Source organism: Notamacropus eugenii, chromosome X (genome assembly GCF_028372415.1).
Source record: "Notamacropus eugenii isolate mMacEug1 chromosome X, mMacEug1.pri_v2, whole genome shotgun sequence".
Lineage (NCBI taxonomy): Eukaryota > Metazoa > Chordata > Mammalia > Diprotodontia > Macropodidae > Notamacropus > Notamacropus eugenii.
The window spans coordinates 18,735,842-18,752,631 of NC_092879.1; the positions used below are offsets into that span (position 1 = coordinate 18,735,842).

The 16,790-nt window shown below is 41.0% G+C and overlaps 1 pseudogene; it reads right to left on the bottom strand.

Annotated features, from left to right (window-relative positions):
* Window positions 1-185: 185 nt before the first annotated feature.
* LOC140515333 (ubiquitin-ribosomal protein eS31 fusion protein-like) lies at window positions 186-5,800 on the bottom strand (annotated as a pseudogene).
* Between the last annotated feature and the right edge of the window lie 10,990 nt (window positions 5,801-16,790).

The following is a 16,790-nucleotide window of genomic DNA, read 5'->3' on the forward strand; positions in this document are numbered from 1 at the left end:
TAATTAAATGGAAATGGTATATTCAAAATAGATCTAAATCAGGCAAAAGTGGAGTTTCTGCTTCACATGAATCTATGGCAAACATAGATACTGAGGGAAATGATACACTCCCTGTACCCCCTGGAGTGAAGCTTAGGAATGAAGGGTTGAAGCAAAGTAGAGGAAGTCAAGGGTGAAAAGAAGACTAGAGATGAGACTTTTTAAAATTGTTGATGTTTTTAATGAACACATTTAGAGTTAGTTGTCTCCTGGCTTGATGGTGAGACAACACTTGCCCCAATAAACTAGGTCAAAATGGTGATCCACAGAGACTGCAATACCACATTGATCAGAAGAACAACCTGGTGAAGGTAGCTTATCTTATGAGTATCCTCAACATGAGAGCTCTTCATGACAGCAGGTTTAGTGTTCTTTTTCTTGTATTTGTTCTTCTGGGGAGCGATGTTCTTTTTGTTCTCACCACCACGAAGTCTCAGGGCAAGATGAAGGGTGGTCTCCTTTTGAATGTTATAATCAGCCAAAGTACATCCTTCTTCTAGCTGTTTGCCCGCAAACATCAATCTTTGTTGATCAGGAGGAATACCTTCTTTATCCTGAATCTTGGCCTTGATCGATTCAATTGTATCAGACAATTCCACATCAAGGGTGATGGTTTTCCCTATCAGAGTCTTCACAAATATCTGCATCATGATGTTAGGTGTACCTGTGATCTAAAAGAGAGTTCTTTAAAAAAAAAAAACTAATTACATACAGGAACAGAGAGATAGTGAGAAATATTTGATAAATAGATAGTCAACAATCCAGAATTCATTAAAGCACCAACTATGTGCCAAGTACTGGTTAAGTGTTTGGGATACAAAAAAAAGGTGAAAGACTGTCCCTGCTCTCAAGTACCTTACAATATAATTTCAGAGACAACATACAAAAAACTATGCAGGAACAACATATTTACAAGAAAACTTGATGATAATTAAGAGAGTAAAAAGCACTAACATTTAGGTGGATAAAGGATGGTTCCTTGTAGAAGATGTGGTTTTAACTGGGAACTGAAAGAAGCCAAGAAAGCTGGGATGGAGATGAGGATGGAGAGAGTTCCAGGTATAAGGGACAGCAAATGAAAATGCCTAGAGCTTGGAGATGGAGTGTCTAGTCTAAGGACATCAAGGAGGTTAGTTTTACTGGTCAAAGAGTCCATAGAAAGAAGAGGCGAGAGTAAAGGAGAGAGAGACAGAGAGAGAGAAAGAGAAACACAGAGAGACAGAGAGACACAGAGAGAAAGAGACAGAGACACAGAGAGATAGAAACAGAAAGATTTCAAAATTGCTCACTAAGTGTAAGGAGCTGCAAAATCAAGGGAAATAATGAAAAAAATTAAAAAGGGAGAATGACTTGTTTGGACCTCAAATTCTATTATAAAGAAGCATGTATCACCTATTTGGCTTTATTAAAAAAAAATACTGCAGTAGATCAGTAGAACAGACCAGACAAGGGAGAATCATCAAGAATGAATTTTCATATCCCATGTTTGGTAAACCTAAAAACATAAACTATTTAGGAATGAAATCCCTATTTTATAAAACTTCTAGGATAAATATGTCCTTAGCAAAATTTAACAAAAAGGTATATCGAGACATGCTCTCTCTGAGCAAAATAGTATTTATTAATGGTGACATGTGTAGCTGACAACAAATGTGTCTATGACTTGCCTCATTTTATGCCAAAATGAAGATGCAATTCATTTTTGTACACAGATTAAAAAACAGAACAGAAATAATAGCATTGGTTATTGAACTGACAACATCATGGGGTCAAGGGATCGTGACTGGTCATATTGAAGAAGGTGAGTTGACACACTCCTGGGATGAAAACCACCTCTCTCTGTCTCAGAGGAATGTTTTTGTGAATCTACGGGCCTCAGCTGCATCATCTTTTTTGTGTGTTTCCAAACCCAAGTTTTAATTCAGAAGATCTTCACAATGTCAGTATGCATTTTATTGAAATTATTATAAATAGTATACTTATTATAAATGTTTGGTTATTGGTTTTAAAATGATCCTATCCTTGCCTCCATATTCTTGTAATTGATGCCCCCAAAATAAAACTTGTAATGGTGGGCATGCCCTGAGTGTTTTCTGGTTTTCTAGGACCCCAGCCCATGGATCTTCCTACTGGAACCTATTGAGCCTCTGGGCTTAGAACCCTGGGCCCAGAGTCAGAAAGAGCTGCATTCCAATCTTACCTTAGATACTTAACTAAGTTTGTGACCCTGGGCCACTTTTGAGCTTTCTGGACCTCACTGTCCTCTGCTCTAAAAGGAAGAATGAGAACAGCAGCTAATTCAGCTGGTTGTAGTGAGGACCAAGTGAGCTCATGATGCAAAATGCTTTGGCAGCCTTAAAGCAAATGCTACCCATTAGGTATATCATGAGGCTTGGTTCATCCCTAAAATTCATTGGGCTACAAGGCCACTATTAATTCCAAACCTCCATAGCTGTGACATCCCTCTATTTCAATATCCTGTTGACTGTGACAGTCTCTTCTCCTGGGCACTTAAAATCCTGGATAAAACCTGTTCTCAGGTTTGGCTAAGGTCCCACCCTCTTGGGACTGACTACCATTTGGGTACTTTGGAGTCTATGTATTTTCTTGAAAATTATTTCTTTTCAGCTGTTTATGGTTCTTAGCAAGACTGTGATTTAAAGCACAAAGATCTGTGTGTCCTTTCCAATCTTATCAAAGGAAGCATTTTCTAATAAAATAAATACTCTGAATGGCCTGCCCAGAAAAGAAATAATACTGGACTTACCTGATTTTAAATGGAAGCCTTTAGAATGAAAGATTTTGATCCTTGTAGATGGATGGATGTTCTAGGCCTTTCACCTTTTCTCTTGAATTTCCTCGTTCTTTTCCTAAGGTTTAACATTATCGACTCCAAGTTAATAATTTTTGTGAAATAAAGTCTGCTTCTTACACCCTAATTATATTGAATTGTTGTTTTAAAAATTATTCTATCCCTGCCTATCCATTGGGGTCTCTAAGAGAAAAAATAAATTCGTGAAAATATCAAAATTCCTTGAGTATTTTTTCATTTCTAGAACACTCCTCCTCCCTCTTTCCCTCCCCCCACCCAGCATTTAGCACAGTCATATTACATCCACCCTGAGACACAGACTAGGTTTGGGACCCTGGGCCATCCCTGGAGCTGACAGCCAGATGACTGATATCTGATTAGGATCACGTGACCTAGTATTGAAAAGAACTTTTCCATCCTCTTCTGGCATGGGAGAGATCACTCTTACTTTCTCTGTTGCAGGAGGTCTTCTGCTTCTGATAGCTCACCGTTAGGTGTCTCCCCAACTCTAACATTCCCTTCTCTATGGCAACTCCTAGCCCATTCTCTGTGTGTTCTTAAGTCTCTACAAGCCCCGTCGTTCCACATTCTAAGGCCTATTGTGACAGGCTAGGCTTCGGTGTCTTCTGAGTACCCGTATGTTACTGAAAATGCAGTGGTTTACAAAGAGAAATGGAGGCCCTTTCATATCGCCACCAATTAACCATCTAATTTTTACAATAAATACTGGGAGTAGGGCAGCTGTTCTCTGGGCACCTGGGGCGGAGTTTGCTGCTGGCGCTGGGGGAAGGGGTGCCTGGGGCTTCGGAGGAGACTTAAGGGGATCCTGGGTCTCTTGGGGCACCTGGAGCTGTCACTTGCCTGCGGAGGCGTCTGTTGGTGCTTAATGGGCAGAGGAGGTGGCGGGGAATGGATCAGTTGGGGAGACCGAGGCTGCTGATGTGGCTGTTGGGGCACCTGGAGCGGTGCTTGGGGTTGCCAGGGAAGCTGCTGGGGCTGCGTGTGGAGCTGTTGGGCTTGGCCAACGGGCCACTTGGGGTAGGGGCACCCATGGGGCCAGGGGTGGGGTCCGGGAGGTGCATCGGGGCTGGGAGTCTTGCTCCCTCTTGGGTATCAACGTACCTCCTACTTGGATCGTGTGTACCAGACCGTCACTCGGACACGTGGCTCTTGATGCTCCTGGACCCGTGGAATGTCAGTATGGGCTCCCCTCCTAGGGCAGGGGCAGGTCGGTGGCCAGCTCAGGTAGGTACTCCTCACAGCCCAGCAAGCAGCCTCCGGGGCGCCTCCTTCACTGCGAGTTGCTGCCTGTCCACCTCTCCCCAGCAGTGTGGCGGGGTTCAGCTGGGCACCTGGTACAGACACGCCTTGTGCGCAATAATGCAACAAAGGACCCCAACCAATAGCCCAAGGCCTGCAGGCAGCCTGGGAGACACGTCAGAAAACAATGGACTACGAGTCATGACGTGAAGTTGGACGGACGTTCAGAGATAGTGACACATAGAAGGGCCTGACCCGCTATTGGTCCATGGGTTCAGGGAGAGTCAGACAGGACTGCACAACACAACACAACAGCAATAATGGAAAAACCTGGATCTGGGTTCTGTCATTCCCCCGCTTTCTCCTCCTACGTAGGCCTCAGTTATCCTATCCCTAAAATGGGGGAGAATGTTCAAACTCCAGGACATGTGAACTTTCAAACCGAAGCATAGATTATATAACAGCTTGAAGAGACCAGGCATCATGTGATTCAATAACTCATTATCAATTTTGATCAATGAAACTACGCTGACATTTGTATAGGTGTGTGTGGTGGGGGAGGGGGCAGGGTGAAGTTATCCCCTAAAATCTTTGAAAAGGTATTTTTATATGTATACGTATATACACACACACACTTTTTCCCGCATAAAGGTAGTATAATGAAGTAGAGAGTAACAAAATTAGCTAAGATGAGAGTTTCTTGCCAGTTATATATTGTGGTACTGCTCAATATTTCATAAGGTTTTATTTTTGGCTCCTGCATATACCTTATGCTAAAATTGTAACCTGAGATTGTATCTCAGGACTGTACTTGATGTTAATTTATTTTTTATAAATATTCTGTGAATATTGGACTCTTTCCATCTGCATATCTTGTTTTCGCCCAAAAGCTATTAGAAAGCAGCTGAATATTACCTGTCAACAATTGGTCTTTTTGGTATAAAGCACCTGAGTGACAGAAAGTGTGAGGTTATGTACTTACAACAGTTACTTTCAATGACTCCTCCACTTTACAAAACTGCTTTTTGTTCATTGCTTTAATGCTAGGGAAATGATTCTGTTAAAATTTCCCCTTGCTATGAAACTAAAACACAATTTCAATGTTTGTCTGCAAAAGGCTGGAGAACATTTCTGGAAACATAACTACTCTGGATTAAAATCTTTTTGTAAAAGCAACAAGTCATTCACATACTTACCTGAGGTTTTAAAAAGTTCAAGTTGTCATGTGCATCATCCACAATGTGTAAATCTGTTGAGATGAGCTACCTTTCAGTCTTCTGGAGGATAAACGTAAATATATTCATTCTGTTCAGCTACAGGAAATGGAGAGGGGGAGGAGATGAGACCATCTCTCAGGGCATAAAGAAATCAACAACCCTTCATGACCAGAACACAATGGTTAATAAAGTGTTTCAAGCTCCCTGCTCTCATACATCTCAAAATTGCCTTATGTAATTAATGTCCTGTCTTCACTCAGGAATTCTAGTACCTTCCCAGTTTGAGTTCTCCCTTGAATAGGAGTGTAATAAGAAATTATCTGCAGGACATGCTCAACTCACATTCTTCAGGATTGGTTCTCAGTACATCTCCAGGAGCTCCGGGGTAAGGGTCTCAGCTCATTTTTGGAACAGAACTGGAGCATGGGATCCAGTGGGAACTGTAACTCAGAGGGGGTTTGTGGTTTGTCTGGTTCCTAGGGAATCAATTTTTTTAAGTGATGTCATCATTTCTCAGATGTCATGGTCCTCTTTTTTTTAATTTAAATTTATTTATTTAAGTTTTCAACATTCATTTCCACAAAATTTTGGGTTGCAAAATTTCTCCCCATTTCTCCTCTCCCCACACCCCAAAACACTGAGCATTCTAATTACCCCTATCACCAATCTATCCTCCCTTCTAACATCCCTCTCTTCCCTTATCCCCATCTTCTCTTGTGTCCTGAAGGGCAAGATAAATTTCTATACCCCATTACCTGTATTTCTTATTTCCTAGTTGCAAGAACAATACTCAACAGTTGTTCCTGAAACTTTGAGTTCCAGCTTCTCTTCATCCCTCCTTCCCCACCCATTCCATTTGGGAAGGCAAGCAATTCAATATAGGCCATATCTCTGTAGTTTTGCAAATGACTTCCATAATAGTCGTGTTGTGTAAGACTAACTATATTTCCCTCCATCTTATCCTGCCCCCCATTGCTTCTATTCTCTCTTTTGATCCTATCCATCCCCAAGAGTACTCCCTCCTCCCACTGGCTTCCCTTCCATCATCCCCCCACCCTGCTTATCACCTTCTCCCCCACTATCCTGTATTGTAAGATAGGTTTTCATACCAAAATGAGTGTGCATTTTATTCCTTTTATTCTCTCACTGCTTAATTTCATTATTTTAAGATATGATCCCATCCTATTCAATTCACCCTGTGCTCTCTCTCTATGTGTGTGTGTGTGTGAGTGTGTGTGTGTGTGTTTGTGTGTGTATGTAATCCCACCAACTACCTAGATACTGAAAAAAGTTTCAAGAGTTACAAATATTGTCTTTCCATGTAGGAATGTAAACAGTTCAACTTTAGTAAGTCCCTTATGACTTCTCTTTGATGTTTACCTTTTCATGCTTCTCTTCATTCTTGTGTTTGAAAGTCAAATTTTCTTTTCATCTCTGGTCTTTTCATCAAGAGTGCTTGAAAGTCCCCAATTGCTTTGAAAGACCATATTTTCCCCTGAAGTATTATACTCAGTTTTGCTGGGTAGTTGATTCTTGGTTTTAGTCCTAGTTCCTTTGACTTCTGGAATATGGTATTCCATGCCCTTCGATCCCTTAATGTAGAAGCTGCTAGATCTTGTGTTATCCTGATTGTATTTCCACAATACTTGAATTGTTCCTTTCTAGCTGCTTTCAATATTTTCTCCTTGACCAGGGAACTCTGGAATTTGGCCACAATGTTCCTAGGAGTTTCTCTTTTTGGATCCCTTTAAGGTGATGATTGGTGGATTCCTTGAATACTTATTTCGCCCTATGGTTCTAGAATCTCAGGGCAGTTTTCCTTGAGAATTTCATGAAAGATGATGTCTAGGCTCTTTTTTTTTGATCATGGCTTTCAGGTAGTCCCATAATTTTTAAATTGTCTGTCCTGGATCTATTTTCCAGGTCAGTTGTTTTTCCAATGAGATATTTCACATTATCTTCCATTTTTTCATTCTTTTGGTTTTGTTTTGTGATTTCTTGGTTTCTCATAAAGTCATTAGCCTCCATCTGTTCCATTCTAATTTTGAAAGAACTATTTTCTTCAGTGAGCTTTTGAACCTCCTTTTCCATTTGGCTAATTCTGCTTTTGAAAGCATTCTTCTCCTCATTGGCTTTTTGAACCTCTTTTGCCAATTGAGTTAGCCTGTTTTTCAAGGTGTTATTTTCTTCAGCATTTTTTTTGGGTCTCCTTTAGCAAGGTGTTGACCTGTTTTTCATGCTTTTTTTTCATCTCTCTCATTTCTCTTCGCAGTTTTTCCTTCACGTCTCTAACTTGATTTTCAAAATCCTTTTTGAGCTCTTCCATGGCCTGAGCCCATGGCATATTTATTTTGGATGTGTGGGATACAGAAGCCTTGACTTCTGTGTCTTTCCCTGATGGTAAGCATTGTTCTTCCTCATCAGAAAGGAAGGGAGGAGATAGCTGTTCACCAAGAAAGTAGCCTCCTGTGGTCTTGTTTTTTTTTTTCCCTTTTCTGGGCATTTTCCCAGCAAGTAACTTGACTTCTGAGTGTCCTCTCCACCCCCACCTTGCCTCCAGATCCACCCAGCCAGCTCTTGGGGTCTGAGATTCAAATGCTGCTTCCCAGCCTCAGGGATTTGGGAGGGGGAAGGGCTGCTATTCAGTGTGAGATTAAGTTCAGCTGCTCAGGTGGGGGCAGGGCCGCCAGAAGGGACTCGGTTCCCTCAGGGGGTTTATGCTGAGACCTTCAACAATGGATCTGAGCTCCTGCCTGCTTTGGGAGCCCTTGTCCACTGCCACCCCCTCTGCTGCCTCCCAAGGGGGCCTGAGTTGTGGGGATACCCCACTCCCCTCTCAACCAGCCAAAGAGACCCTCTCACTGACCCTTGTCACCTGTGGGTGGAAGGACCTGTGCAACTGCTGGAGATTTTGTCCCTGAAGCCTGCTCGGATCTGCTCTTCTCGGTGCCCACAGCCAAGGCTGAACTGGGCTCTGCTCTGGGTCTGGTGTGCGAGGGACCTTTCGCATCAGGTTTTCAGGTCTCACTGGAATAGAAATCTTGTCCACTCTGTGGTTCTGTGGCTTCTGCTGCTCCTAAATTTGTTGGGAGCTCTTCTTTACAGATATTTTATGGGCTGTGGGTTCAGAGCTAGCATATGTGTGTCTTTCTACTCCGCCGTCTTGGCTCCTCGAGTGAAATTATTTTTAAGAGATAAAGTCCTACCTTCTGCAGGTTCCCCCTATTCCCATCTGATTAAAGATAACCTCTAAGGTTATCTTCTTTCTATTCTCTATGTATCATTTATGTACCTCTTGGTTTACATTCTAAAACTTCTATTTGATTTTAAGTCCTTTGAATATAGTAACTGTTTTTGTATATTTATCTGTCTCAGAGAGAATTATTCTAAGGAGTTTCAGTAAAAATAACTGAAGCAGTTACCCTATTCAAATTTACTTTATCTTTCAGATGTAAACTTTGGCAGGGAGTCCATCATGAAAATGTAATCCAGGTTCCCTCCCCTTAAAGTATTTCTTTGGAAGACTCAAGCAGATCTTAAGCCAGAATCAACTGGTTTGGTGACATCTGCTTGAGTTTGCCTTTGGAGACCTCCTGGCACCGAAATTCTGAAAAGAGTCATTTGTCTTGCATATTTGCACCAGGCATGAGGAAGTGCCACTGGCAGGATTGAGCTAGCTCTGATCTCTACACATTGATTCTCCTGTTCTTCTGGGATTGTGGTGGGTTGCTGTGATGGCCACATGAAATTTAGAAATGATGTCACACTGGCTAGTCTGTCCCTACCATGTTTTTTGCACATTCTTAGAGGAGGAAGAGACAGGAGAGATAGAAGTCTGAAGCTCCCACATATAGCCACAGAAGTGTGTATTCATAGAAGCTATTTTTCCTCCAGTTAGGATTCTTCCCTTCTCCCTTTTTCACATATAATCTTTTTCTAAGTATAAACAAGGAAAATCCATTGCTCACTTGTATGGTGTGACTAAAGGTGGTATGCATCTAGGTTTTTGGAACAAATATTACTAATAAGAATCTATAAAATAAATCCAGAAAAATCACTAGTATTTCTATTTAATCATTTTAAACCTCAATAAATAATTAAAATTTGAGAACCATTTAGGATATCAAAGTCTATAATGCAAAAAGTCAGGGATGAAGGAAGAATCAGAAATAAGAGAATTCAATAATCCAGTGCTTAATAAATACCAGTACAGAAATTGATTAGAAAAGAACTCTCTTTTTGAGTAAAAAAAAGTACAAGAAAGATCATATACCTTTCACAGGTATGAGTAGAAAAAGTAGTCTTAACCAAACAAAGAATAGAGGCAATTATAAATGATAAAATAGATAATCTTGATTGCATGGAACTGAAATACTTTTGTACAAGCAAAATCAATGCATCTTAGATAAGAAAGGACGTGATCAAATGGAGGAAAATCCCTTACATGAGATTTCTCAGATAAGTATTTGGTTTTGAAGAGATGCAGGAAACAGATATTTATATGTGTGTGTGTGTCTGTGTGGATATGCATATGTATACACACACACACAGAATCTCAGAGTGCAACTCTGATAGGCTGGCTACATTGTTCGAAAGTCAAAAGGACTATTTTGTGGAGAATTCACACAGGGCAAGCAAGGACTCACAAATTGGTCAGAAAAGGCCATACAAAGACACTCTCAACTTCCTCTCTTAAGAACTTTGGAATTGATTGTGTGACATAGGAGACACTGGCACAGGACCACCCAGCATGGCATGCCCTCATCAGAGCAGGAACTGTGCTTTATGAGCACAGAAGCACAGAAGCCGAAACAGAATTGAAGTAGCTCAAAAGAAAAATGAGATGCACAGATTTGGAGAATCTACCCCAATTGCTCCCATAAACTATTTGTGCCTAAGCTGTGGTAGAACATCCTGGGCTCATACTCCTTTGATCAACCATGGTTGGACACACTGTAACTTGACTCTAATATAATGATGTCAGTTTGGTCCTCTTCAGGAACAAAAGACAACAACCAACCAATCATATATACACTCAGTGAAATTACTGATGAGAATTCCCAATACATACCAAAGTATTTATGATATCAAAACCAAATCATTCTCCACCAATTTCAGAAAGACTGAAGAAATTGTGAGACATGCATGTCATGGAATATACTATGTGAACACAAACAAGGAAGATGGTGAATACATAGAAACATAGAAAGATTTGCAATATCAGATGAAGCCTGAAATAAGTACAATAAAGAAAACGACATAAAGTAAATTGAAGAACAAGCACAAAACAGTAAAAAGTGAATTTTACAAAATTACATAGTCCTGGTGTGGTTCTAAGGAAGAGATATAAAAAGAAACTTTCCCCTTCCTCTTTTGTAGATGTGGCAGGACCACCAATGTGGTACACTACATATGTTACCATAAATTTTGGATGTATTGGTGAATATTGTGGAGTTTTCTTCTTTTTTATTTAAAAATCTTATTATGTAGGATATTGAGAGAAACTTAGATAGTAAAAACGTGTCTATACTGTTATATTTTTTAAAAATGTTAGGCCCTGCTCAGACGTTGAATTGGTACAGTTCACTGCAGCTCAGAACTCTTGAACCTTCCTCAACCACCCCAGCAGCAAGGGTTACAGGAATGGGGAGGTGGAGTCAAGATGGCAGAGCAGAAAGACACACATACTCTAGCTCTTCCCACACAACCCATGAAATACCTGTGAAAAATGACTCTAAACAAATTCTAGAGCAGTAGAAGGCACAAAATGATATATTGAAAGAGATTTCTAGCCCAAGGGAGCCTGAAAAGCCGAGAGGAAAGGTCTATTGCACAGAGCATGGAGTGGAGCACAGCCCACGAAGCCCAGCCCAGCCTCGGCCATGTGACACAACAGTGACAGGATCAGAACAGGTTTCTGGGGCATAATCCTCAGCAGCAGCTGTGGTTCTTAGATCCCTCTACCCACAAATGCAAAAGACACTTGAAATGTGAGTGAAAATGCTTTTTCTCCTGGGTGAGAAGGGAGCAGGGTCCTTCCATAACCCCAACGCCAGGCAGTGGCAGTGGCAGCACCACCAGTAGCATACATTTTTGGAGCCCTCAGCCTAAAGCTCCTGGGGAAATTGAGCCACTGATCTGGGTCTTGATTCTGAGTGGTAGTCTGGGAGTGAGGAAGAGTGCTGGCTAACATGGTGGAGCTGGTGGAGGCTCTGGAAAGGGAATTCTACTTGAAGATCCTAGGCAGAAAATCTTTGGTAGCTCTCAGACCAGAATGTAGGCCAGCAGAGGAGTAAACTCCTCTCCCTTGATTGAGCCACCTTGGAGGAACTGAGAACCTACAGGTCCCCAGAGCATACACCCCTCTTGACAAAGGACTCAAAAGTCAAGTAACTGGCTGGGAAAATGCCCAAGAAAGTGAAAAAATAAGACTATAGAAGGCTACTTTCTTGGTGAACAGGTATTTTCTTCCATCCTTTCAGATGACGAAGAACAATGCTTACCATAAGAGACCTCCAAAACAAATATGCAGCGGTTTCAGGCCATGGAAGAGCTCAAAAAGGATTTTGAAAATCAAGTAAGAGAGGTGGAGGAAAAACTGGGAGGAGAAATGAGAGCGATGCATAAAATCATGAAAAGTGAGTCAACAGATTGCTAAAGGAGACCCCAAAAAATGATAAAGAAAATAACACCTTTAAAAGTAAGCTAATTCAATTGGCAAAAGAGGTCCAAAAAGCCAATGGAGAGGAGAATGCTTTAAAAAGCAGAATTAGCCAATTGGAAAAGGAGGTTCAATAGCTCACTGAAGAAAATAGTTCTTTAAAAATGAGAATGGAGCAGATGGAAGCTAATGACTTTATGAGAAAACAAGAAATTACAAAACAAAACAAAAAGAATGAAAAAAATGGAAGATAATATGAAATATCTCATTGGAAAAACAACTGACCTGGAAAATAGATCCAGGAGAGACAATTTAAAAAGTTATGGGACTATCTGAAATCCACGATTAAAATAAAGAGCCTAGACATCATCTTTCATGAAATTATCAAGGAAAACTGCCCTGAGATTCTAGAACCAGAGGGCAAAATAAATATTGAAAAAAATCCACAGATCACCTCCTGAAAGAGATCTGAAAAGAGAAACTCCTAGGAATATTGTAGCCAAATTCCAGAGTTCCCAAGTCAAGAACAAAATATTGCAAACAGCCAGAAAGAAACAATTCAAGTATTGTGGAAATACAATCAGGATAACACAGGATCTGGGAGCTTCTACATTAAGGGATCAAAGGGCTTGGAATATAATATTCCAAAAGTCAAAGGAACTGGGAGTAAAACCAAGAATCACCTACCCAGCAACACTGAGTATAATACTTCAGGGGAAAAAGTGATCATTCAATGATATAGAGGACTTTCAAGCATTCTTCATTAAAAGACCAGAGCTAAATAGAAAATTTGACTTTCAAACACAAGAATCAAGAGAAGTGTGAAAAGCTAAACAGGAAAGAGAATTCATAATTCATAATTAATTCATAATTCATAAGAATTCATAATTCAAAAGTTGAACTGTTTACATTCCTACATGGAAAGGTATTTGTAACTCTTGAGACTTTTCTCAGTATATGGGTAGTTGGAGGGATTACACACACACACATACACACACACACGTGTATATATATATATATATGTGTGTGTGTATATATATATATATATACATATATATAGCACAGGGTGAATTGAATAAGAAGGTATGATATCTAAAAAAAATAAAATTAAGGGGTTAGAGAGGAATATATTAGGAGGAGAAAAAGAGAAATGGAATGGGGTAAATTATTACTCATAAAAGAGGCAAGAGAAAGTTTTTTCAATGGAGGAGAAAAAGGAGGAGGAAAGAGGGAAAAAGTGAAGCTTACTTTCTTCACATATGGTTTAAGGAGGGAATAACATGCTCACTCATTTTGGTATGAAAATCTATATTACACTACAGGAAAGTAGGGGAGAAGGAGACAGGTGGGGTGAGGGGGATGATAGAAGGAAGGACAAATGGGAGAATGGAGTAATTCGAAGTAAACACTTTTGGGGAGGGAAAAGATCAAATGAGAGAATAGAATAAGTGGGGGGCAGGATAGGATGGAGGGAAATATAATCAGTCGGACACAACATGACTATTATGGAAGTCTTTTGCAAAACTACACATATATAGCCTATATCGAATTGCTTATCTTCTCAGTGGGGATGGGTGGGGAGGGAGAAAGAGAGAGAAGTTGGAATTCAAATTATTAGAAACGAATGTTGAGAATTATTTTTGCATACAACTGGGAAATAAGACATACAGGTAACTGGGTACAGAAATCTATCTTGACCTAGGGATAAGGTAGGGAAGGGGTGTGATAGAAGGGAGGGCATATTGAGGGAAGGGATAATCAGAATGGAAGGCATTATGGAGTGGGTGGAGGGCAGAGATGGGGAGAAAATTTGGAGCTCAAAATTTTGTGGAAAAGAATGTTGGAAATTAAAAATAAATAAATAAACATTAAAAAAAAAAGGATTGCAGGGATAGTACACCAACATGCCTGACTAGAAGGTGATCATTGAGTCCTTGAATGAAATGATGGATTCCATGTTTCCTCCTTCTCCTGACTCAGTTCTTATACCCAGATATACGGTTTGGATATCTTCTTTTACATACTCTTCTGCAGTTAACTTCTCTCTCTCTCTCTCTCTCTCTCTCTCTCTCTCTCTCTCTCTCTCTCTCTCTCTCTCTCTCTCTCTCTCATCTCTTTTTGGTGACATATATATGCATATATATATATATAAGATTTTAGATATGTTTGTAATGTAGTAATAGCATAGTATTACGTTACAGTGCCTAAGGATTTCTGTCTCTACCCAGTTAGATGCTCAGAGCAAATTGGGAAAGAAGCTACCCTTTATTGGCTGATAGAGTGTCGTGGAACCAGCCTAATAAGAAGCTAGCATCAAAGCCCACAATTCAGGATAAGATTTCCTTGGTAACAGAGAAGTTGCCATGACAACCAGGGAAAAGGTCCCTCTGATACAGCTTTCAATAACAAAATTCTTCCTGAACAGAGCCTGGCTCCTGAAGTGTGGGGCTGCAGCCTAGAGTCCATTTTGGGATGCTTTCCTCCTCCAAAGACTTTGCAAACATTCCCCTCTCCCCCATTCCCTAGGGACAAAGGAAAAAAACTAGGATATGATAAAATCAGCCTATTAATCCTTAAAACCACTCCCTTAGCACTCCTCCTTGACAGTCTCCACATTCCCAGGAGGGAGGAATATATCATCTGACCTGTGGCTTCTTGACGGAGGCCTATGTTGGCTTCCCCCCTGCTGTAGAGAGGTTGTCACATCTCCCTTCAATTAGCAGCAGACAGATATTCTGCACAGTCACATCAGAAGGAAGACGGTAGGTGGTAGGCATTGAAAACAAACTATTTTCTGTCCTGGGCTAGTCCTAGGTTAGAGAGCCCCCAGACTGCACAGACTCTGCTCAGGTTATGCTTTAAACCAGCAGGGAACCTGTCCTGGAGGCCACATGTGGCTGTGTAGGTCCTCAAGTGCAGACCTTTGATTGAATCAAAACTTCCCAGAACAAATCCTTTTATTAAGGGGCCTTGAGACTGCAGGTTTCCTAACCTTTATTTAGACCTTTCCCACTCTGAGCTTACAATGTTCATAAAATATGGTAGATGTTAAATGAACCAAGCTGTAGAAGGAAAGACTGGGGTAGGAGGCCATGCCTGCTGCCTCTCTGTCCCAGTGCTTAGGAAAATTGTGGGGACATATTAGGGTTTAATAAATGTCTATTGATTGATTGAGGTCCAAAAACCAGATGTTGTTCCTCTGTGACACAGTAAATGAGTGGAATTTGTAGATAGAGAGGAAGACAAGCATAAGTTGGTATGAGGCTGGTTAGATGGAGTGTTCTAAGTGAATTTGTGCTTACTCACCAAGGAGAGCACCTCAAGGAGATGGGTGGGGATTAAGGGTTAAAAACCGTGAGGATTAAGTCCCTGACAGCTTGGTTTCTGAGGGTCAGGAGGATGAAGTCTGAGACAGGTGTGGAATGAAGCACCTACTAGCTCTGTGACCCTAACCTTAGTCCCATGGTTGTCCTGAAACCAATATTCTTTCCAGGCAGGACATTGCCCTTCTCTGGGCTTTTCTATTCCTTCACCTGGGCAATGAGCATCATAACATTTGTACTCTCTACCTGGAAATTAGGGTGAGAACATTCCCAGGAGCTTCTTGAAGATTGAATGTGACATGCAAAAGGTGAATTGTAATCCTGAAAGCACTTGTGATCTATGGAACATTCCTTAACATTCAGAGATTTTCTTGGGAAATTCAAGGATTCAGGCAAGATTTCAGGGCCATGAACAGACTGATGGGCACCTGGTTAGGAGGTGATCACTGAGTCCTTGAATGCAATGATGAGTGGCATGATTTTTCCTCCTTCTGACTCAATTCTTGTAGCCACAGCTGGTTTACATATCTTCTTATACACATTGTTCTGCAGCTAGTTCTATAGGAATCTATCTCTGGCTCTCTCTCTCTTTCTCTCTCTCCCCTCTCTTCCTCCTCCTCCTCCTCCTCCTCCTCCTCCTCCTCCTCCTCCTCCTCCTCCTTCATTAGATTGTGAACTTCTTGAGGGTAGTAACTGTCTTCTACCAGTTTTTGTATTTTCAGCACTTAGCACAGTGCCTGTCAAACAGTTGGTATTTAATAAATTGTTTGTTGATTGATTAATATTGAAAATATATTGATTTTAGTGACTAAAATAGGTGTGTTTTTATGATCCTGTAGATTTCAACAGACCCCAGGGGACCAACCAGTTTGTAATGAAGAAGCAGATGTTCCTTTTGCTCTAGGTGAACCATTCTGACCCAGTAAGATCCAGGTCTCTCAGAACAAAGAAGTGAAGTGGGAACGGGGGTGTGAGTTTTGGGGACACTACCTACCCCTTCCTTTAAAATGATGACACCAGGTTTCCATAGTGGCTCTGATAGCCAGAAGCATTTGTGAGGCCAAAGTGATGGGACTTGTTTCTGCCAATTCCAGCTATCAGGAGAAATAGAGGTAAGCTGACAAGGAGGTTGTGGGCCTGCTGTCATCATGATTTCTGTTCTTCTGCCTTCTGCCAGATGCTCCAGCAGTGGGGCTGACAATATCTTCTTTGGCATCTTCTGTTCTAAGTCTGATGAAAAGTGGTTCAAGCCTTCTTCAGTAGCTGCCATGGTGACCCAATGAGCTAAAGCTCATTTTGCAAACCCTAAAATGCTATGCAGATGCTTCTCCTTCTTCTTCCTCAAATTCCATTAAAGAAAATTGAAATAAGCCCTTCAGACAAATGTCAAGTGAGTCTGGAGAAAGCTAGCCCCCCTTGAGGTGCTCCTGCTCTCTGGAAATGGGCCTTCTTCCCACAGCACAAGTAAGAGGGGCACT